General features: G+C 33.6%; 1 pseudogene; it reads right to left on the bottom strand.

Annotated features, from left to right (window-relative positions):
* Positions 1-1,032: 1,032 nt before the first annotated feature.
* LOC120172263 lies at positions 1,033-3,151 on the bottom strand (annotated as a pseudogene).
* Positions 3,152-23,255: the final 20,104 nt, after the last annotated feature.

Here is a 23,255-nt window from a genome sequence, read left to right as displayed (position 1 = left end):
TATTGGCAGCAATCGAATGAATTTAATAAGAAATCTAAGCGAAATGGTTAATCTATTATTGAATTACCAGTAAACTTATCATCAATCTCAATATGAAAACCTAAAATAATGCAAAATTTTCAAAAAAAAAAAAAAACTAACCCTCGGAGGTTGATTTTCCATTTCTGAATGATTGTGAGGGATTTTTGACTGTGAATGGTTGTGAGGGATTTCGCCGGCGATGGGGACGGAAATCTTTGGAGATGGGGACGGATTTCGCCGTAGAGAGTGAGAGATGGAGATGGGACTGAGTGTTGTGATTTTGGGTTTGAGGTTATGAGTTGCGATTACTGTGGAGGGATTTCGCCGGCGATGGGGACGGAAATCTTTGGAGATGGGGACGGATTTCGCCGTAGAGAGTGAGAGATGGAGATGGACTGAGTGTGATTTTGGGTTTGAGGTTATGAGTTGCGATTACTGGACGGTTCAGTTTCCGATTTATTAAGAAAAAATTCGTGTGAATTTGAAAAAAAAATAGCGTTAATAACGATGGCGCTATGTAAATCGCGTTGCGAAAGTCAGAATCGCGTTGCGAAAGTCAGTATCTCGTTGCGATTTTGCATTATCGCATTGCGATAGTAAGTATCGCATTGCGATAGTCAGTATCGCATTGCGATTTTCCCAATTCGCGTTGCGATTTACTTATTCGCATTGCGAATTGGGAAAATCGCAACGACACTGTAGACCATCGCAACGCGATTTCCAACTATCGCAACGCGAAATGCAACGCGAATTTGCGATAATGGAGATCGCGTTGCGAATTAGCGATCGCATTGCGATTTTATTGGTCATTTTGGCAAATCCGGAAAAAGTTTGTTAAAATCGTATATTATAAGGCATTTTTGGTCACTGAGGCGATTTTCTCTTTTTAATATCATAATAAACCATTTATTTCTCACGAAACCTGATATCTAAAACAGGTTTGTTTTCTCCCTTTTAAAATGCATGGGATGGCAGCTGTTTGGTCACTGAGGCGATTTTCTCTTTTTAATATCATAATAAACCATTTATTTCTCACGAAACCTGATATCTAAAACAGGTTTGTTTTCTCCCTTTTAAAATGCATGGGATGGCAGCTGATTCTTAGTAACATCCACTGGTGGTTTATTACATGTGACAATAATTTCATCATTATCATCAGGATCGAACTCCTTGTAGCAAGCTATCCTCCCCAATTCTTCAACGTCTTCAATCACATTATCAAGCCTTGCCACAATCTCCACTAACAAAGCCGTGAAAGCCGCAAACGGAAGTGCTTCCGAGAACTCTAAGCTCGTTATTGCAATTTTGCTCAACTGTGGCCTCAAAGCCTTTCTTTCGTTCTCCTTAGCTTCTTCACTCACCATCCTCTTTCTTTTCCATTCGACAAATGATGACAAGTCTGTTTTCACACTCACTAATGAAACGCCGTGGTCCTTTTCTTGCTTACACCGAGCGGCGTGCGCAGCTTCTAGTGCTAGCATGTTGGTGGCCATCTGGTTCTTTTTGGAGCCTAGGAAGAGCCTTGGCTGGGATTTTATGGCAGTGTTGAGGTCTTGCAAGGCTTCGTGAAGATGGTCGGAGAGTATCTCGGGGGAGCAATGACGACGTCTTCTCATGCTGTTGGCAAGTTCCATTAGTGCTTTGGTTACTTCAACGGCAAGTCGAATGCAGGGATCTTTGAAACGTGCACGAACTGATCGTGGAGTCTAAACTATACAATAAAAACGAAGCATATTATACATTATTGAATGACCAAATCTGAATTATTAATTGCTATGTTTGAAGACTACCTGAATTTCAGTTTGCAAGCATCCATGCAAAGCTACAACTGTGTATCCGAATTGGCGAAGAACGGCTCCCAGTTTCACATATTGCTGCCATGGAAATCTGTAGCAGTGCCTTGAATGCCTTGGTTCACAAAACAGAATTTTTCTTTACATCAGCCATAAACAATACTGAGGGGCTAATTTAGATAGCACATGATTGGAACATGTTGAGAACTAACCAGAGTTTCGTCTCCAGAACTGCCCTATAACCGTTGTAGATCGGATCTTCTTCTGATTTGTCTTCGTTTTCTTTTATCTCGGAATCATTAAAGTATACATTAACACAAGCTGCATCATCTTGCAGTTCCCAAATTTATTAACACAGAAGGCATAAGAAAAGAATAAATTTGATTACAGTTACCAAATATATGTACCTTGTATAGATTTGGCTAGCCCTTCAAGCTTGCCTGCGGTGGAGTTATGGAGTTCTTCACCTGACCAAATCGGAAACACTACAAGACTCATGAAAAGACAAATGCCACAACCGATGGATATGGTGTAGAATCGATCGTGTGCTATCTTTAATACGTTCTCAACTTGGTAACTGGACACGGTGATGAGATTGAAGGTCAAGAGGAATATCACAACACCATAGTCATAGTTTTTCTTTATATAGGGAAAGAACCTCATGTATGTAGCTGCGGTTCCTGTTGAACAAGATATAAAGAAGAAGCCCAAGTGGTTTGAGTTTAAAATGAGAATTCCCTTTGATGTTAAGAGACTTACCGATCAGAAACACAGCGGCTCCTATGAAAACAGCTCGAACCATGTTTCCGGATTTAGTTGCGATATAGTTAATGAGGAATGCTAATGATCCCGCTAAGACTGTTCCTAATCCTCTATTGAGTCCTTTGCATAATGTTGCTCCTGTTAAAACATATATCAACATTGAAAACTGCCTTGATTCTCAAGAAATCTAATCCACGGTAACAAATTCAATGAGTAGGGTGAATTCCAACAAGAAAACACACTACCTGCAGTGAATTCAAGAACAAAAACCACTGTCATGACAGCCCAAATGGCACTTGTTCCGAAATCTTTGAACAATGGCTCGATCAAGTACAACAGGGAGACTAGTGTCAATGATATCCCAACTTGGAAAGCATGAATCATTCTTCTAGGATCTTCTCGACCGGCCTTCCAAATGGTTTCCCATAAACAACCTGCAAGTCTTTTTGATTTCGCAGACAAATCGAGCATGTGTCTCTTCCAGTTGCTCGTAACCTTTTCAAGCACACCGTTCGGTTCATTTCCATTCATTTCGGTCTCCAATCCCTCATTGACTTTGGTGGCCATTTCTTGAGAGTAAAATAGAAGAGGAGGAAATTGACATGCACAATGTGTTTATGATCTTAATAAAGGATGGTGTATCAATTTACTTATAGTAATTAAAACTACACGGACCAGCAGAAAAGAAAAATGATTTTTTTGTGTGGTAAGGAGTTTTTGTGCTTCTAAAATCACATGCTTTCCATTATAAAGTGAAAAATTTTGGTCATTATTTTTCTTTTAGTTTTATTCAGCCAATCAGAAGATATTTTATTAATAAGAAAAACCATTAATGAATCAAACTACACCTTGCATTACTCAAGCTCACATGCTGCAGGATTCAATGGTGTAGAATGTAACCAAATTAGAAGTCTATTTTAGTTTGTATTAATATTGTATTTTATGATTAGATTTATCTATTTGGTTTAGAGAGAAGATAATATAGATATCTATCAAGACAAGTGTTTAGACAAAAATAACCTAATACGACTCTTATGCAAACACTAATGACATAATGATAAAATTAATCTTCAATGTTTGTATAAATGGACACTTTATCCTTTATTTTTTTTGAATCATTTTAGCCTTTAATGTTTTAACTTTTTGTCAAAATAACTACTGTTAGATGAAAACAGTTAGTTGAATAACGGACAACATATGTTGTTGGCATGATATTTTCATATGTGTTTAATTGATGACATGATATATGTCACATCATTTAAAATATTGATGTATTATGTACCATATCATTTAAAGTGATGCATAATATGTGTTACATCACCGATATATATAATATATATATATATATATATATATATATTATATATATATATATATAATATATATTATATATTATCATATCAACAATGTAAATTGATCACTAGTCAATTAATAGTTTAAGGTATTATTTTATTAGTCAATTAATAGTTTAAGGTACTATTTTGACAAAAACTCTAAAAGAGAATAGGGAATAATATCACTGTTAAGGAAACGGTATGGGTTAATTTTATCAGTACACAAACACTAATATAATAGGACTTTAATGTTATAAACACGGCCTATTTTCATCAGACTGTTCTCTTACTTTATTCGTTGAAACAAAAAGAAAAGAAAAGATTCATTTTCACATAACTTACATATAGGGATGTAAAAACTTTATTGAACCGAAAAATATAATAGATGAATTCGACTTGCATCTGTCTGATATGAACCCAAAACCGAGATTAACCTGGTAAATAACTGTATTACCTGACCTATTATCAACCTAAAATGTTATGAACCTGACATGTAATTGATTCAACTTGTTATTAAACTGATCTAATATTTATCTGACTTGATATTTACATGACTTATAACTTACAATTGATGAAATTGTGAGAACTTGATGAAGTTGTAAGATTTTGAATTTATAATAAATTATGATAATTAATATGATTACTTTTTTAAAAGTTAAAACAAATTATTAATTATGGAAATTAAATTAATAAATTTACTTTATATATTAATTATAATTATTATATTATAATCTTAATTATAATCATTAAATTAATTTCTTTAAATAATTTATTTATTGAACATGATTTTTATTAGATTATACAAAATTAATTTAATTATTTATAAGTTTAATTTATGTTTTATGTAATAAATAATTAGTAATTAGATATAATTTAACTGAAAATTTTAAAATATATATAAAAGATGAATTTACTTGAGATTGAAAATTTGAATAACATAAAATTTATTGTACTTTAATACACTAAAATTACAATAAAATGAACTAAATGAATTTATGTTAAAATTTAAGCTCTCAGATCTTATAACAAAATTCTTATAAGTCTAAAAGTCTTACTTTGCTACCAGAAATTTCTTCATCGAGTTTTTATCTCAAAAGATCTAAATGCTGCCAACATTATTAAATTATGGGCACCTTTTCATCTTTAAAAGTCAAAATGTAACCAACATAATTTAATATGAGTAACTATTTAGAAAAGAATTTACAAGTTACAACAATTTATTTCAATAAGACCAACAATAATTTACAAGTCAAAGGGAGTAGGAAACATCATTGCATCAATTTAGCAAGCATTATAGATCAATTCAATATTCAATATTTCTACATTCAACAAGCATCCAATCAATGGTAAAGCCAAATGGATTATGATGGCCAATAGTGCCAAACATTTCCGACATTAGCAAACACTTACAGAATCAAACATTCAACAAACATTTTCGAATCAAGCAATATCAAGCAGAATCAAGACATAATCATTCATAAGAAACAACCAAACATTATGCTTGTTGTAAAGCACCCTACAAAAAAAAATCATTAATAAACAATTTGAAAAATTAATTAAATAAATATAATAAATATAAAAAAAATGAATTTATCTTTAAAGGTAATAAACAAGACAGAGTCATTCACAAATCAATTTCAATGTATTTACTAACTATAAAACACCCTACAAAATTAAAAATAAAATCATTAATTAACAATTCAAAATATTAATGAAATTAAAATAAAAAATAAAGTAAATGATATATTTACCTTTAAAATGAAAAATCGTTATTAACTATAGTAAGATAATATTCATCCCTTTCGTCCGGTTCAAAACGTACAACTAATTACGAGTTATTACAAAAATCTCAACATTTTTAGGTAAGAGTTTAGCTCTCAACTTGTTCAGAATTTGACCCTCATACTAAAGGACGATTCAGATGCAACTGAAGTAATTGGAATGACTAATATATATCTCTTGACATGCGATAAAGTACAAGAATTATAGAGAAAAGTCAGAGAATTATGTGAGAAATGGATGAGAGAGAGCTCAAAATTATAAAATGAGAAAAAATTCAAAACTTTCTCAAAAATAGAAAATTGACCTTTAAATATTAAATTTAAATTGGAGCCTCTTCACCCATGTGTACCCGAAACTATAATGAAGATTGTAGGTCGTCCCCAAGTTTGTAAATTCGTTCAATTTAGTATAAATGTATATTAATTTAAACTTTATATTTTCAATTCTTTTAATTTGAACCCTACGTATTCTATAATTTATTTCAAATTAGGTTTAAAATTTCAAATGTACTTATTTAGTCCTAAATTATATTATTTTTTAACTTATGACATTGACATATATATATACATGCATATATTCAAACATTATACATATGTACATACATCATTGATCAATAATATACATATATATAGTAAACTTATATTTATACTTATGTGTATACATCACACACATGTACATGCATTGTTGATCAATGATACACATATATATAGTAAACTTATATTCATACGCGCACTCACTCGCTCGCATGTGTGTGTGTGCACGCGCATGTGTTAAGTTGAAATTAATATAAAAGCGGACTAAATTGAATCCATTTAAAAAGTTGGTGCAAAAAGGTTTAAAGGGTTTGGAGATTATAATATAATTTATTGAGCTTGAAATGAAGTTTTTTATTTGATTTATTGGGTTTGAAGTAAATTATAAAAATATAAATAAGTATGAACCAATTTTAGTCACAAATATAATTTTAAGGACTAGATTGAACAAATATGAAATTAGAAGTTACGATTTAAATAAATTAAACAATACATAGGGATCAAATAATATATATACATATATTATATATATTTATATATGCATAAATATATTTATACATATACATATATATATATAATATACTATGCATATGTATATTTATACTTTATATATATATACTTATATAATTGTTAATTACATATATACTTATGTATATACTTATATATATATGTGTGTGTATATACTACATAAATATATGCATAAGTTTATTATATATGTTTTCTCAACTTTTGAAATGAATACAAATCAGTTCTTTTTTATTTTAATTTCAGCTTCACATTTTACAATTATTTTTATTTGATTCCTATGTGTTGCTTAATTTATTTAATCTTAACTTGTAATTTAATATTTGTTCAATTTAATCCTTAAAATTATATTTTTAACTGAAATTGGTCCATACTTATTTATATTTTTATAATTTTCTTCAAACCTAATAAATCAATAATAAACTTCATTTCAAACTCTATAAATTATATCATAATCTCCAAACCCTTTAAACTTTTTTCACCAACTTTTTAAATGGATTCAATTTAGTCCATTTTTATATTAGTTTCAACTTAACATTTTATAATTATTTTTGATTTGATATATCATCCATGCATGTTCTTTAATTTATTTAGATTCTATTTTTTGATTTCATGTTTGTTCAATTTAGTCCTTAAAATTATATTTTCATTAAAATTGATCCATAATTAATTATATTTTTTGTAATTTACTCCAAATCATATACAATTACAAATTATAATTCGTCGTTCATTAAAGACGAAAAATAATTAACTCAAAATGATCCAACCTGAACTCAATCCGTACTCGGTAAGATCCGACTTGAATTTGTTTGTTAATGATGTGACTCGATCTGAACAAGATCCGAATGAAGTCCATCCAAACCTAAATTAACTTGGTATTTAACTGCTTCGAACCTGAATCGTTTTGACATGAACTGACTTGCTGTAATATACTTATGCATATATTTATGTGCTAAACGTGTCAAATCAACCTAAACTCAAATCGAACCCGAACCTAAACTGAATCTGATGTCAAATCAATCTGAAAATGACTCTAACTGATTTGACTCAGATCCGATTTAATCTGAACCGAACCATCAAATTGACCTGACACGATATATATCCGATTTGACCTGATATGATCTAACAAGATCATACTAAAACCTGGATGATTACCTTATTTTATATCCCTACTTAAGGATGCCGTTTTCATAACTCATTTAAGCTGTATTTTTTCGTTTCGTGCAACCGGTAACCATCATTGACATATAAAATTGTGGTAAAAAACAGTGCACCACCAGCAGTACTTGACCAAATCATTAAAGTGATGCAATCACAAGAGATACTTTTCATGCAACCAGTAGCCATCGTTGACACATAAATTTGAAGTTCCATCAACACTGCAGCCACATCAAAGCAATAAACGGCTGCAATCCTAGAAGATTATTGTTAGGAGCAGCACGTGTAAGAGTAAGAGTAGATCAATTTTATGAAATTACTATTCAAAGTTAATTCTAATAGAAAAGATCGATTTTTTGAATCGGGTTGAGTTTTGTTCTCTACTTGCTGTAAGCATTAGTAAAGATTTTTTCATTACTTTAACGTGAGCATCGAATAACTTTATTCATATGAGGGAAGCTGTCTCTGTTGCACTCCAACACCTGTGCTTGATTTCAAAACCAACTCCAGAGTTATCGTGCATTCTCAACTACATTTAAATTTGTAGCGCAGATTTTTGCTATGTGGTTCCTAAATTAATGTTGCTCTATAAATATGTTCCAAACGAATATAAATACGAAACCCTAATAAATGGAAGTAAACGTAAGCTGTTTGCCCTATTAAATTAAATGCGTGATAACCATAAACCAGTTTGAAGTAAGAAAAGAGGACCTTCATCTGTCTTTGACGTTGTTATAATGTTATCTAGAATATATAAAGAAAAAAAGTAAATTACATATTTAGTACTTAAACTATCAATTTTATTTCTTTTAGTACCTAAACTTCGATTTATTTCAAAATCATACATAATGTTTACTTTTTGTTTAATTTTAATACCTCGCGGTTATAAATTTAACGGAACTACTGTATGTTACACATTTTTATGGTAAATTGCATCATTCATCACTCAAGGATCTTCTCACTCCTATTTTAGTCACTAAAGTTTAAATGTTTTTAATTTAATTACTTAACTTTCAAATTACTCCTAATTTAATCACTCAAACTTTCAAATTTATTTCTTTATTTTAATTATATTAATAAATTAATAATAAAAATGCTTTGTCACAAAAATTATTAATGAATAAATTAGAGTGATTAAAATAGGAAGAATTTGAAAATTGAGTAGTTAAATTGAGAATATTTAAATTTTAGTGATCAAAATAGAAGTGAGAAGATAGCTGAGTGATAAATAATTTAATTTACCTTTAAAAAATGCAATCTTGTTAAGTTTTTAATGGTGGTGTACTAAAATGAAACAAAAAAAAACGTTAGGCTTGTTTTTGATACAAATGAAAGTTTAAGTACTAAAATAAAATAAAATAAAATAAAATATATAATTTAGGTGCTAAACGTGTAGTTTACCCAAGAAAAAAATAACTCATTTCTGAAATTCTCCTTTTGTTCATGTGTTATCTTTAGTTTTAACTAAAAAATATATCTTCTCGTTCTTAAAGAAGGCACGAGAAAACTAAAGCACCATCCCATGAATAGCTTATGCCATCAATCGTCGCGTCAATTCTCCTTCGTCTTTGTATTCCTACGTGAATCTTTTGTGACCTCCTAATATGACCGTGTGAACTATTCATAAAAGTTTTCGTACACTCATTAAAAAATAAGAATAAAATATCAATCATAAATTATATTAAAGTTTTTCGATTTTTGAATTTCATTTGATCCAATCAAAAAATTTACAATGCAATTCGATTGGTAAAGTAATAAAATGGAGAAAAAAAGTCACAACCATAATAATTAAAAAATTATTATAAATGATAAATTAATTTAATTAATTTAGGACCAAACCGCAAGTTTTCAAAATTTATAGTTCGATTTAGAAATTGTGGGAAGTTTAGGGACTTAACCTTGAATTTATCCTTTTTGTGTCAACAAAGAAAAGAAATAAAAAATGGAGTTGGTGGCCAGCAGGGTTTAAACCCCTGTCCCCGGGTAAGGCCTCCCATACCCTAATCGTTTAAACTATGCATTGTTCTTGATATTTTATTATGAAAATATCATTTAAGGCTTAAAGCCAGGGTGATATACCCAAAAATCACAAATTCTCAAGCCCAAAATCCCTAGCCGCTCTTCCGTCGTCTCTCTATTCTTCGTCGTCCAGCCACCATTCAATCTGCCACCACCCTCGTTTGAATTGTCCTCGATCGGAGATCAAAACCCGAGCCTGCTCGCACCAAACAATGCTACCATTCACTGTGAATCACTGCTCGATCGTGTGACGAAAAACCCACCCAACTTCACGGTTAACCCTTGATCTCGACCGATCAAGACGTCGGCTCGCCTAACCTCCACTGTAGCTGGACTCGCCGTTTTCTTGTGCTCAAAATTCGACTGAAATCATCGCACTGTTGTTACTCTGCCGTTGTCACTTGTCGATCACCATTGGAAAAGTTTGAATGTTTTAAAATTCCATACTCCGAAGTGTTTTGTCAAAAAAAAAATACATGCAAGAGACTCCCAAGGTGCCATTCTACAAGACTACATGCAAGAGACTCCCAAGGTGTCATTCTACAAGACTGGTAAATTTTATACCGAACTGACGACTAGAGCCACCGTACACGTCGCCCCCTACGCGTGGGCATCGTCTATCAATCGGGGGGTTCTGCTGACCTATTGAATCGATATGACCTGGTTGGGCCGGTATGGACCGAGTTGTTTAAGCCCAGCCGAGCTGAGTTGTTGATCGTTAACTGGTTGTTGACCGATCGTTGACTGCCGTTAAGCGACCATTGACTTTTTTTCGAGAACACTTATCCTAATGTTTTTTGATGTCTTGAATTTGTTTTCGAGGTTCGTTTCCCCAAATTCGAGCCTAGTAAGTTATTTTCACTGATTAACCTCCTTATTCAATTCGCTTTTCGTGATTAAGCTCCATATATGATGTAATTTCATTTGATATGTATTCGAGATATTATTAGAAGTTGGATTCAAGTTTGAGAGCAATCAAATAGAGTTTGAATGCTTGACCGGTGTAGCTCGAGAATCGAGGTAGTACTTTACTACCCTATGCATGCATTACGATACATGTTTGTATGGCTAAGTGTGTGGATGATTATGTTTAGTCTCGTCTGTATAGTTATTTATTTCTAAACTTGATTCGAATACGATAAAAAAGTAAGTAACTTAATAAAACTCTAACGGCTCATATAAGAAATTAGAAGATTTATTAGGAACAATTTCAAGTTCTGTGATTAACAAATGAAGTGTTTAACCTCATAACTGTTAAAATTTGATTACTTTTGTTAAAAAATGAGACAACGAAAATACATAGGTGAGAAATTACAAAATTACCCTTGAGAGGTAAAAATAGTCCAGATTGACCCTGATTTAGATAGTACCCTAAAAATTTGTATCTAATCAGATAAATTACTAATTTAACTGTTAAGTTCCTATTTTGTTCGAAAGATTTCTGGTCAATAGTTTGTAACCTCTAAGAAGGCACTAGACCTAATTTTTTTATTTATGAGTATTCACCCGAAGACTAACTTATAGAAAGTACTCTCATTGTAAGAATTGTTCAAAATGACTAAAATAAATGACAAGTTTGAATTAAATGGAAAGACTAGATGGAAGGAAATGACTGAAATATGACTAGATGGAAGAAAAGGACTGAAATACCCTTTAACTGTGAAATAAGCAAAATAACCCTAAAGTATGAAATGACCTAAAATACTCCCAAGCCTGGAATGATTGAATACCCTTTAGCTATGGAATGAATAAATCTACCTCAAATACCAGAATGACCTAAATACCCTCATGACTTGGATTAAAAAATGCCTTTGGATGGCTTCTGAAGATATCGGTGAAACTTTAAATGCTGTAACACCCACGAGGTTTTTTAGAGTATGACGTAAATAGGTCGATCATCCCTAATACTATTACCATACGAGAAGTAAATAAATATTGCTTAAATGCTTGTTCGTCTCCTCATGATCCATCCAAAGATGGTTCTGAAGGTGATCGGTTCAATTATACAGTGCAACCAGTTTTAAGAAACGAGTATTCATGAAGTTTCTCTACCTACATAATTGATAAGTTTCACATCTGTTGGGAATTGTACAGTGCGTTTGGAATTGAAAACCTGTTAAGATGCTTGAAATCTGGAATTCTGTAAATCCTTGTAGACTTTTACTAAATTGATTTATCAAATTTCTCAGGAATTAAATGACTAATAGGCCCTTATAAGCCTGATTTATGGAACCGCCTTAGGAGTGCCTGAGTCTAAATAAATCTTTATGCAATAATTCTTAAATACCTTGCTGATATGTCTGAATCCTATGATCTTGATAAATCACATCCTGAATGACTGATGAATCCGTTAGCTATCAAACACCCTTTTTATAGGGATATCGTTTCTGAATTCCATCAGTTTACAGAAGTCTCGTGTTTTCCCCCTTGATAAATTACCAAGTACATCCGGAAAATAACTGCATCCTCTAGTGTTTTCTCTACGTGCTATATGCTTATTTTATCTATCCTGAAATGTGATTTGTCGAAGTTATTGATTTACTGTTTATGAACTATGGCTACATGATATGTACTATCTAGTTACTTGTTTTCACTGGAAAATATAATCATTCCTGATTTACGAATCATGAAATCTACTATTTATTTTATGAACCGATTATTGGGATATTGTTTGGGTAGGATTCTGGAGTATAGAGGTTCAACTCTGATAAAGCTGGTAATTCCCTACGGACCTAAGGTCACCTTGGGTAGGCTCTGAGGCCCCAAGGTATTTCCTTGGGTAAGCTCTTAGGCCCGAAGGCACACACTTGGGTAGGCTCTCAGGCCCCAAGATAATCTCTTAGGTTGGCTCCTACTCCCAATGAGCCTAGGGTAAGTCCTTATGAATGCAGTTATGGGGAATTACATATCGGTGATCGGTTGGATGGTATTATTGTAGTGTTAAAAATATGTTTTAAACTAGTAATGTTTTTAAAGGATTTGTTCACATTTCTCTGTTTGTTGGAACACACTAGACTCCTCATTTCAATCTTTTGAAATTTTCTCTCTCAATACTTCCTTCATACCGTAAATTCATGTTTGTAACTAAAGACTTGATTAATAGAATATGAAATCACCGATAGAATCTAAAAATATTTAGTTTGTATTCTGTTTTATATTCGAGACTGAAACTTGTTTTATTATTGAATATTGTTGAATTCTATTTTTAATAAATAAATGGATTTCTGAACTTGTATTTTACCTATAAATTATTTTACAGGTTTAAAAGGATTAACTAAAATTTTAAATTTTTCAGGATGTCAGTCTGGGTCACTGACTGTGACACCCCGGATCGGATTGGATCACCCGTATCGGTATGAGGGTTTAGAAAATAAATTCAGAATATGTGGAGATGTAATCCTTCAAATCGACCTTGCTGCACATTAAACTTGTACTATTTCATGTTAAGTAAGAGTATACAACCTAGTTTCAGTATTACTACAAAATTTTCTTTTAAATCAATTAATTTTCTTTATAAAAGGATAGTAAAGATAAGAACTAGAAATAAAGTCCAATAAACAAAATCCCACAATTCTTGTAATTCTTATTTTCAAATAAACTCAGACCACAATTTTTATGGAAGATATTTCACAAACTTCTCCTAAATAAATCCACTAAAACTCTTTGACAAAACCTCACATCAACACTTGTGATGCAACTTCCTCATTGTAATCTTCTGAAACGCTTCCTCATTGTAATCTAAAGTTACAAGCTTAGATATTGTTGCAATATGTAAAAAAATATAGGTTTTTCAATAAAAATATCCTCTAATTGTTCATGGCTGTAATAACCCAAACATGATCATCGAAATTAGTCTTCGTATTATTATTTGATTAGCATTTAGGGCTTTGAGACTTAATTCGGGAACGAATTTAAATATTAAAGCTTTATTTAAAAAAAACGAATGCAAGTGGGATCCAATGGAGAGGAAAATAAATGAAGAAAATGGAATCACTTTTTCCTAAATTAGTATCACAGAAAATAAGTCAGATGTGTGTTCGATTTTTGTGGAAGGATGGTGAATCTTGTACAAGAGAAGCAAGGTTGAATTGGCTTAAAGAATCTCGAAACTGGGAATAAAGCAATTAAATAACATTTTTAAAGGGTTACATGTCTTAAAGAATATATGCTTAAAAATGAATCGCTCTGGCAAGTTTCTCCAAGAAGCAATGTTATTTAGAGATTGTTGTCATGTTTCGAAAATTGAATCAAGTTGATAAAGATAAACGAGTAACGACTATTTTAGAGGGGTTATTTGTACGATTGTAATCAATGAAAGAACAATTGTTAGTTAATGTTAAGATTTTTTATCTCCCAGAGGTAAAAGAAAAATGAGTGATGGTGAGAAAATTTATTTCTCTAAATTTTGTTAGAGAGATTTTATAGTGATTCTTAGTGTAGATACATGTATATGATTTTTATGACTATTTGTAAGTTCTTAGACTAAGTAGATATGGTCATCTTATGATAAATTTGATTTTGATAGGTTACGTGAATCTGTCAGAGATAAAGTCTAAAAATCAATTTGTTTTAGATATAAGACTCATGAAGTTTTTTTTTTTCTCTAGAGATGTTCGGGACCTTGGCTATGGAAGCGTTCTCTGAAAGCATTGAGGCGCACATATGATATGCAGATGGCATTTGATAAAGGTATAACAAATCAAGATATTATTGTTAATGTAAGAGAAAAAATTAGAGGTTTTTTTTAACAATTAATACCTAGGAAAGGGGAAAGAATATTTTTTTTTACTCGTAATGGGTATTGAAACCACATCTTAAGGGAGAAGAAGGAGTTAATTGATAATTTTTAACCATTTACTTTAAAAATTATCAAGAGAAAATTAGAGTTAGATAATGGCAGAGAGTTGTTTGATTTCCTTTTCATATTCTTATTATATCATAATTTATTAGACATTCGTTTTAATTTTAACAAGTAAATAATTTATTTGTAGTGATTTTTAATTGAATGATTTGTTTATAATTTTTTATGAATATAATATATTTATTTTTAAATTTATAATTAAATGATCTTGGACGACTTTAGTCAAATAAAAGAGTAAAATACACAAATGGTCGTTCAAATATAGTGTGTTACTTTGTTAAGTCCCCGATTATTAAATGTTATGAAATGATCTATAGATTTTAGAATGTTGTTTTATTGAGTCTTTCAACTATTAAAAGTTAAAAAATAGTCACCCTACAATTCATATATTCCAAACTTATCATTTTTCATTAAAAAATTGATGACAATCTAAGTTGTACGCTAATTGTCGCAACCGTCTTTCGGTTGGGCCCCAGAATTGGGCTTCGACTTAGAAAAATGTGGGTTGGAGTCGCCACCGACCACTTTAAAACGAATTTAGGTAGGTCGGACACCATTTTACCTGATCTGCGTTGTACCAGAAACGTGTCGAGTTTGGGAGTCGGTTACGGTCAAGGAAGGATTAGCACCCTTGAACCGCCCTTTCAGTACCACATAATTTTCAGTTGTCTTAAATTAAGAAAATTGTAATTTTAAATAAAAAAGGTAAAATTTGATCATGATTACTTACCTTAGATTGATTTGAAAATATCCTTAAAAAATCGAAAAATGTGTTAGATAAAAAAGGTAAAGAAAATAAATAAGATAAAGAGAATAAAATAAAAGAAAAAAAATAAAATAAATAAGTTAAGGAAAAAAATAGTAAAGTAATAATTATATATAGTAATATTTGAAAAAGGAAATATATATATATATATATATACACATCAAAGTATTAATAAAATAAATAAGCTATATATATATACAACAAATATTTAAAATAGAAAAGCTACCCTCTCACTTCACCGAAAGTGGGGGGCTTTAGTCAGAAATAAGACAAAAAAATGAAAATGGGAGAGACTTTAGTTAGAAATAAAACAAAAAAATAGGCCCTCTAAGTTAGTAGTGTATAATATAATGTTTAATAACAATAATGATAAAGACACAAGATTTAAAAAAATATATAATACTGAATAAAAAAAATGAAAATAATAAAAATAATATTATATATATATATATATATATATATATATATATATAAAGTTATAAGATATATTACGTAATAAAGAAACAATCAAATAAAATAATTAAGAATATATATATATTAATAATAGGTATATAAATAAACTATTAAAAGTATAAAAAAATATATAACTAGATAAAGATAATTACAATATATAGTAATAATAGAGTTATAAGTAAAATATTAAAGAAATATATATATATATATATATATATATATATATATATATATATAAAAATATAGTAAAAAATCAAATGAAAATAATTTAAAATATATATATATATATACGTATAATAATAACATGAATAATAAAAATAAATGAATAAAATATCCATATAATAAATAAATGGACTAATATAGATTTTTAAAAAGCTCTTCCCTCCTTTAACCGAAAATCAAACCGGTTTTTCAAAATAAGCCTCGGGGAAGCGTACATCTAAGAGAAAATATCTCGGTTCCCTTGTGTTCATCGGCCCTTTCAAAGTAAAAATGGAAAAGAATAAGTGAAACAAGCCACATGCAAGCGAGAATCGAAGCAATATTGGTAAAAATACCTCTTTTATTTCTCTGTTGAAAATTACAAGCGAATCTTTGGGGCTTATTGCATATTTGTTTTGGGTATTTTTTGTAAGCGTAATCCCGTATGATAATCGTGTCTCCTGGTGTGGTAATTACAAGGCTTATTTATAGTACTAAAAAACCCTATTTTAGACTAGTATTTGAGTCCTAATCCAACTCTTCTTTTTTGGTTACATGAAACCTCCTCGGTTGGCAGGACAAAATCTGGTGTCTTCAGCTGCCCCTCTTTACTCATTATCGTGTAACGAAAATAGAGAAAAGATTACAAGACATAAATTTTGTCCATATCGAATATCCTCTGTCGTAGAGTTGAAATCATTGTGAAGTTGAGTCAAAATTGGAAAATTCTGAGCACAAAATCCTTCGTCGTGAAGTTGAAAACGAGCTCAAAGCTTTTGACAAGTGGCCTCTGAATCGTCTTCTGGCTCAAGATACTTCGTCGTGAAGGTGGAACTTGACCTGAAGACCTTGATGTTGTGATGTTACAGATGACCCCTTCATCGTGAAGTTGAGTCAATCCGTTGGGGTATGATACCCTTCGTTGTGAAGTTGTATATGTATATGGCCCCTTTGTCGTGAAGTTGAGCATGAGAATTGGATATCCTTCATCGTGAAGTTGAAATCCAAGTAGGTTGTATTGTTCTGAGTCCAATATCCTCCGCCGTGAAGTTGAAATTGGCTCTAGAACTGGAAAATTGTTTGTTGACAGCCAACCGCCCCTTCGCTGTGAAGTTGAGCTTGTGCTATCCTGAGTCTAATATCCTTCGATGTGAAGTTGAAATTGACCCTGAAATTGGGAAATTGTTTGTTGACAACCAGCCGTCCCTTCGTTGTGAAGTTGAACTTGTGTCATCTCGAGTCCAATATCCTTTGCTGTGAAGTTGAAATTGGCTCTGAAATTGGGAAATTATTTGTTGACAACCAGCCGTCCTTTCGTTGTGAAGTTGAACTTGTGGTCTCGAGTCCAATATCCTTCGATGTGAAGTTGAAATTAACCCTGAAATTGGGAAATTATTTGTTGACAACCAGCCGTCCCTTCGTTGTGAAGTTGAACTTGTGTCGTCTCGAGTCCAATATCCTTCGCTATTGGCTCTGAAATTGGGAGATTGTTTGTTGACAACCAGTCGTCCCTTCGTTGTGAAGTTGAACTTGTGTTGTCTTGAGTCCAATATCCTTCGCTGTGAACTTGAAATTGACTCTGAAATTGGGAAATTGTTTGTTGACAACCAACCGTCCCTTCGTTGTGAAGTTGAACTTGTGTTGTCCCGAGTCCAACATCCTTCGATGTGAAGTTGAAATTGGCTCTGAAATTGGGAAATTGTTTGTTGACAACCAGCTGTCCCTTCGTTGTGAAGTTGAACTTGTGTTGTCTTTAGTCTAATATCCTTTACTGTGAAGTTGAAATTGACTCTAGCTAAAATCTGTCTGGAATCTTGACTCTGGAATCTTGAAGTTTCGATCCCTGGTCTTGAATTCTTCAAATATTCAAATATTCAAATATTCAGGTATGGATACGTATGATCAATTTTTCAAATATTCAAATATTCAAATATTCAGGTAAACCATACCGACATATGATCAAATTTTCCTCTTCAGCATTGAAGCACCTCAACAAAACTTGATTATGGCTTTTCTTGTACAAGACCTCTCCGTCAAGAACGTATCCAGCTGCCATCCTTCTAATGGTTCTTTTATCGGTTTCAGTGGCCTCCTCTGGATAGCTTCGATGCTTGATATACTGGAAAATGTCGTAGTACCAAGGCTTAGTGTTTTTTACTTCTTCAATCTAGTAGCAATGAGCCGGGTACTCATACGACTGTATGTCAATTGGCATCATTTCAGACTCCCCACCAACTTTGAATGCGGCTTCCAAGGTAGCCAAAGCATTAGCCATTTGATTCTCTTCCCTTGGCACATAGTGGAAAGTGACTTCATCGAACTCTTCGAGCAGATCTAGTATTAGCTTCCGGTATTCCATCAGTTTTGTATCTTTGGTTTCCCATTCTCCACGGAGCTGATAGATTACTAATGCTGAATCTCCATATATCCACAAGGTCTTTACATTTTGCCCCAGTGCAGCTCAAATTCCCAAAACACAGGCCTCATACTCTGCCATGTTATTGGTACAATCGAAGTTCAGTCTGCTGGTAAATGGGTAGTGACTCCCTTCTAGAGAGATCAGTATTGCCCCGATGCCATGTCCTAATGCATTGGATGCCCCATCGAAGTACATTCTCCAGGAATTGTCTGTTGAAGTACCTATTTCTTCTAAGGATAACGCCATCAAGTCTTCGTCTGGGAAATCAAAGTCTAATGGCTCATAACTCTCATCGGTTCTGCTTGCTAAGAAATCCGATATGACACTTCCTTTTATGGCTTTCTGGCTCACGTACTCAATGTCGAATTCAGACAAAAGCATCTGCCATCGGGCTAACCTTCCAGATAGAGCAGGTATACCCATCATGTATTTTAAAGGATCTAAGTTGGAAATCAACCATGTGGTGTGATACAACATGTATTGTTTAAGTCTTTTTGTAGCCCAGACTATAGCACAACAAACCTTCTCGATAGGAGGATATCTAACCTCCCAATCGGTGAACTTCTTGCTCAGATAGTAGATGACTATTTCCTTTCTTCCTGATTTGTCATGTTGGCCCAAGACACACCCCATTGAGTTCTCGAATATGGATAGATACAAGAACTGAGGTTTGCCTGGGATGGGGGACATTAAGATAGGAGTATTAGATAAGTACTCTTTCACCTTCTTGAATGCAATCTGACAGTTTTCATCCCATGCTCCAGGGTTGTTCTTTCGGAGGAGGTGAAAAATTGGATCACACTTATCGGTTAATTGAGATATGAACCGAGCTATGTAATTTAATCTGCCCGGAAAACCACAGACCTCTTTTTGTGTTCGAGGTGGAGGTAGATTCTAGATAGCCTTAACTTTGTCAGGATCAACCTCAATGCCTTTTTTACTGACCACGAAGCCTAATAGTTTCCCGGATGTCACCCCGAAAGTATACTTTCTAGGGTTCAGTCGAAGCTGGAACTTTCTCAATCTCTGGAAGAGCTTTCTTAAATGGTCGACGTGTTGATTCTCAGTCTGTGCCTTAACAATCCTATCGTCGACATAAACCTCGATTTCTTTGTACATCATATAATAGAACAGGGTCACCATAGCTCTCTGATATGTTACCCCAGTATTCTTTAATCCGAAAGGCATCACTTTGTAATAGAAAGTTCCCTACATTGTGACAAAAGTGGTCTTCTCCATGTCTTCAGGATACATCTTGATCTGATTGTACCCCGAAAATCCATCCATGAATGAGAAGTAGTTGTTCCCGGCTGTATTATCCACCAGAGTGTCTATGTGTGGCAGAGGAAAATTGTCCTTAGGAATTGCCTTGTTAAGGTCCCGGTAATAGACATACATACGTACTTTCCATCCTTCTTTGGCATAGGCACTATGTTGGTTACCCACTTCGGGTATTTGGCCACTTGAAGAAAACTGGCATCAAATTGTTTCTTGACTTCTTCCTTGATCTTAAGGAGCATTTTTGTCGCATTCTTCTCAGTTTTTGCTGCACTGGTTTGTATTCTGGTTTGATAGACAGTTTGTGGACTACCATATTTGTGTCTAACCCCGACATGTCTTGATATGACCAGGCGAACACCTCTATGTATTCCCGAAGTAAATCTATCAGGCTTCGTCTTGCTTCAGTCGAAAGAGTTATGCCGATTTTAACCTCTTTTCGATCCTCCTTGGTGCCCAGATTCAAGATTTCGATTGTTTCTTTATGGGGTAATATTTGTTTATCTTCTCTTTCTACCATTCTCAACAATTCGGTAGGAAAGTTACATTCCTCTTTAGTGTCGCGTTCATGAAATTCCCCGAGACAAATAGCTGATTCAAAATCCACCTCCGGATCAGGGTCATTAGTGCCTACATTATCGTTATCTGGGGATCTGGAAGAAGGGAAAATGTGCATGTGTGAGAGGAAAATATCCCACACGAAATAATCAAGAATTAAATTCGAGGGAAAGTGGAAATGAAGTATCGAAATGAAGAAGATAGACAATGAATTCAAAAGGAAATAAAGGAAAATTTGTTTGCCATGGGAAAAGAAAAATGCATCTTTTATTGAACTTAAACATAATATTTATTAACCCTTACAAAAGGTCACATATTGCCCCGGGTATAGACAAATAGGGATAGTTCAAATATTACTCTGAAAGACTCTTGTAAACCACAGGTAGTTCTTCGACCGACCAATGGCTAGGCATGAATCTAGGTGGTAGAGGGTATATCCCAGATATAATGACGTCGTCAGCATATCCAGTGATTACATCATTGACGCTCAGATCTTACCAATCTGCTTCTAAATATGATAAGGTGGTCTCAAATACATAACCACCTAACTTGAATATGTGACAAAGAGGTGGGAATGCCATGGTCTCCCATTGAATTTCATTTCTAGTCAGCCTTGCTAATCTCCTCTCCCAGTTCTTCTGAACTTCTTTTCTCTTCTGAAGGTAATTGGGCGGAAAGCCGAGCCCAAACCGGTCTGGCTTTGAAATAGGAAGGACCGGATCAATCCTCCCTTGTAGAAACTTCCCAAACCCTTTTCCAGTCTTGGCACCTCATCCCAATGTTTGCATGATCTTCATTCTGGTACACTTGGAAATCCAGGGTCCAGGAATCGTTCTTCCTTCGGCTACAAAGGTGGCATTCACAAATTCTAAGGATCAGAATGAACACTCCACCGCTTCCTCATCCACCTCGATGTATGGGGCCTCCGTGGTCACACTTGCCACAATATCTTCCTTAGCATTGGTAATTACTAAGGCCCCGTTTGCTAATGGCACCTCAATTTGCACCTAAACAGTATATGATGCTTTTCCTTTGACAACAGAAGAATTTTCTTGTGGTTTGGGTAGAATTCCGGGTAAAATAACCACCTGTGGGGTTGGTGATGTGGTTTTCCCCTCGGAGGGACTTCCCTTTACTGCACTAGCTTATTGCAAACCCGATAACTTGGCCATGATTTGGTCATCCAAGGACTCCTGGTTTTTCTTGATAGACTCCAGGGTGCTCTGACTGTTTTGAGCCATCTTATCTTCTAGTTTTTTTTTGCAGTCTTGTCATGTTCTTCTCGAGTTTTTTTATTCTGGCCTCCATTTGTCTCTTCTTTGCTCGAGTATTGTGCGGGTGATGCGTATTTAATGCTTGCGGTGGTAAATTTGGTGTTTGCTCTTTCTCTTGTAAAAACATGGAAAATATGAAAATAAAAATGAAAAGTATGTAATGCGTGATGTATGTAATTTATAGGCATTGATCCAGAAAAGTTTCCATTATTATAAATAATCCTTATTCAGATAAAAATGTTTTATCTTGTAAGAGACAAAAAAAATCAAAGGTATGTTCGGACTAAATCTTCTAGAAATCCATCCGAGATACTTTCTTCCATGACTCGGCTGCTTCTTTGATCATCTTCTTATAACTATCACCGTGATAGATAAACTCTGATGTATATAATCCATATGTTGCTGGGACAAACTGACGTGCCCCACACTGTCTAAGTGCCAACAACGGAGCATACCCAACTGCATCTCAAAGTTCAAATAGGGTCATAGTGTCAGAATTCCCACACTTGAAAAGAACATCACTGAGGAACAATCAGGGGGCTCTCCAGGTAATATCCCGGTCCTGAAGATGCGTGAAGACCTTCAACCATTTTTCCTTTGTAGAACCTTCATGCCATTTCATAGTGATGAACTCTCCCAAAGGTGAATAGGTGGTGCTAAATAGGCGGTAAGCAACCTCGTTAGTCTTCCAGAAGTGGCTGTGAATCCAGACTTGAACACACCCAATGAACCTTCCTCCACCAGTTCTTCTGCAATGATTAAGAGAACGAAAGGTCTCGACTAAGATGGTTGGTGCTGGGTTGAATCGCCTTGGAAGTTATTCAAATAGTTCCACCATGACTGCGTCGATGCACCCCAAGGTCTTCGGAAAGATAATCAAACCATACAGACCCAATGCAAAAAGATCTATAGTCTTCCATTCATCAGGGTGGTTTTTCATTAGTTACTTTATGTGGATCCATTCGATTCCTTCCCCGCTATCTTTGTGTCGGAATCGATCAGTCACCCACTTTTCATCAACTCCTGCAATCTTGGCCAGTCCATTCTTGAAAGACTGACTCTTGATGTGTTTGATATATGCCCTCTCTAGTCTGATGCTTTCGCAGTGCAGTAATGTAGTATACTCTTCGATGGTGGGCACCATGTCCTCCCGGTTAAAGGTGAAGCAACTGTATCTCGGGTTCCAGAATTGAACCAATGCTCTGATTAAGGGCTCATCGGTCTTAACATGAAGCAAAAGTGCAATGTCACCATACCGCTGACTGAACTTTTATTTTCGATCATTCTTCCAATTATCCCAAATGTCTCAAAGTTCTTGCACATTGTTTTGTTTTAGGCTGATAGAGGTGTAGTTAACCAGCTCTGACACATAGTTTCCTTGAAGACTGTCTCCCTTTTCCTTCTGAGTCTTCTCGGACCATAGTCGTACCTCGGGGTTCTTAATGTCTTGTATTACAACACCTTTGTCCATTAATTCAGATTATTTTGTGTGTAATAAACGCTTTTTAAGGATCAATA

The sequence above is a fragment of the Hibiscus syriacus genome, unplaced genomic scaffold, assembly GCF_006381635.1.
Source record: "Hibiscus syriacus cultivar Baekdansim isolate YM2019G1 unplaced genomic scaffold, ASM638163v2 tig00111848_pilon, whole genome shotgun sequence".
NCBI classification, from domain to species: Eukaryota; Viridiplantae; Streptophyta; class Magnoliopsida; order Malvales; family Malvaceae; genus Hibiscus; species Hibiscus syriacus.
The sequence above is the reverse complement of the archived record's forward strand: the minus strand, read 5'-3'. Positions and strand labels throughout refer to the sequence as shown.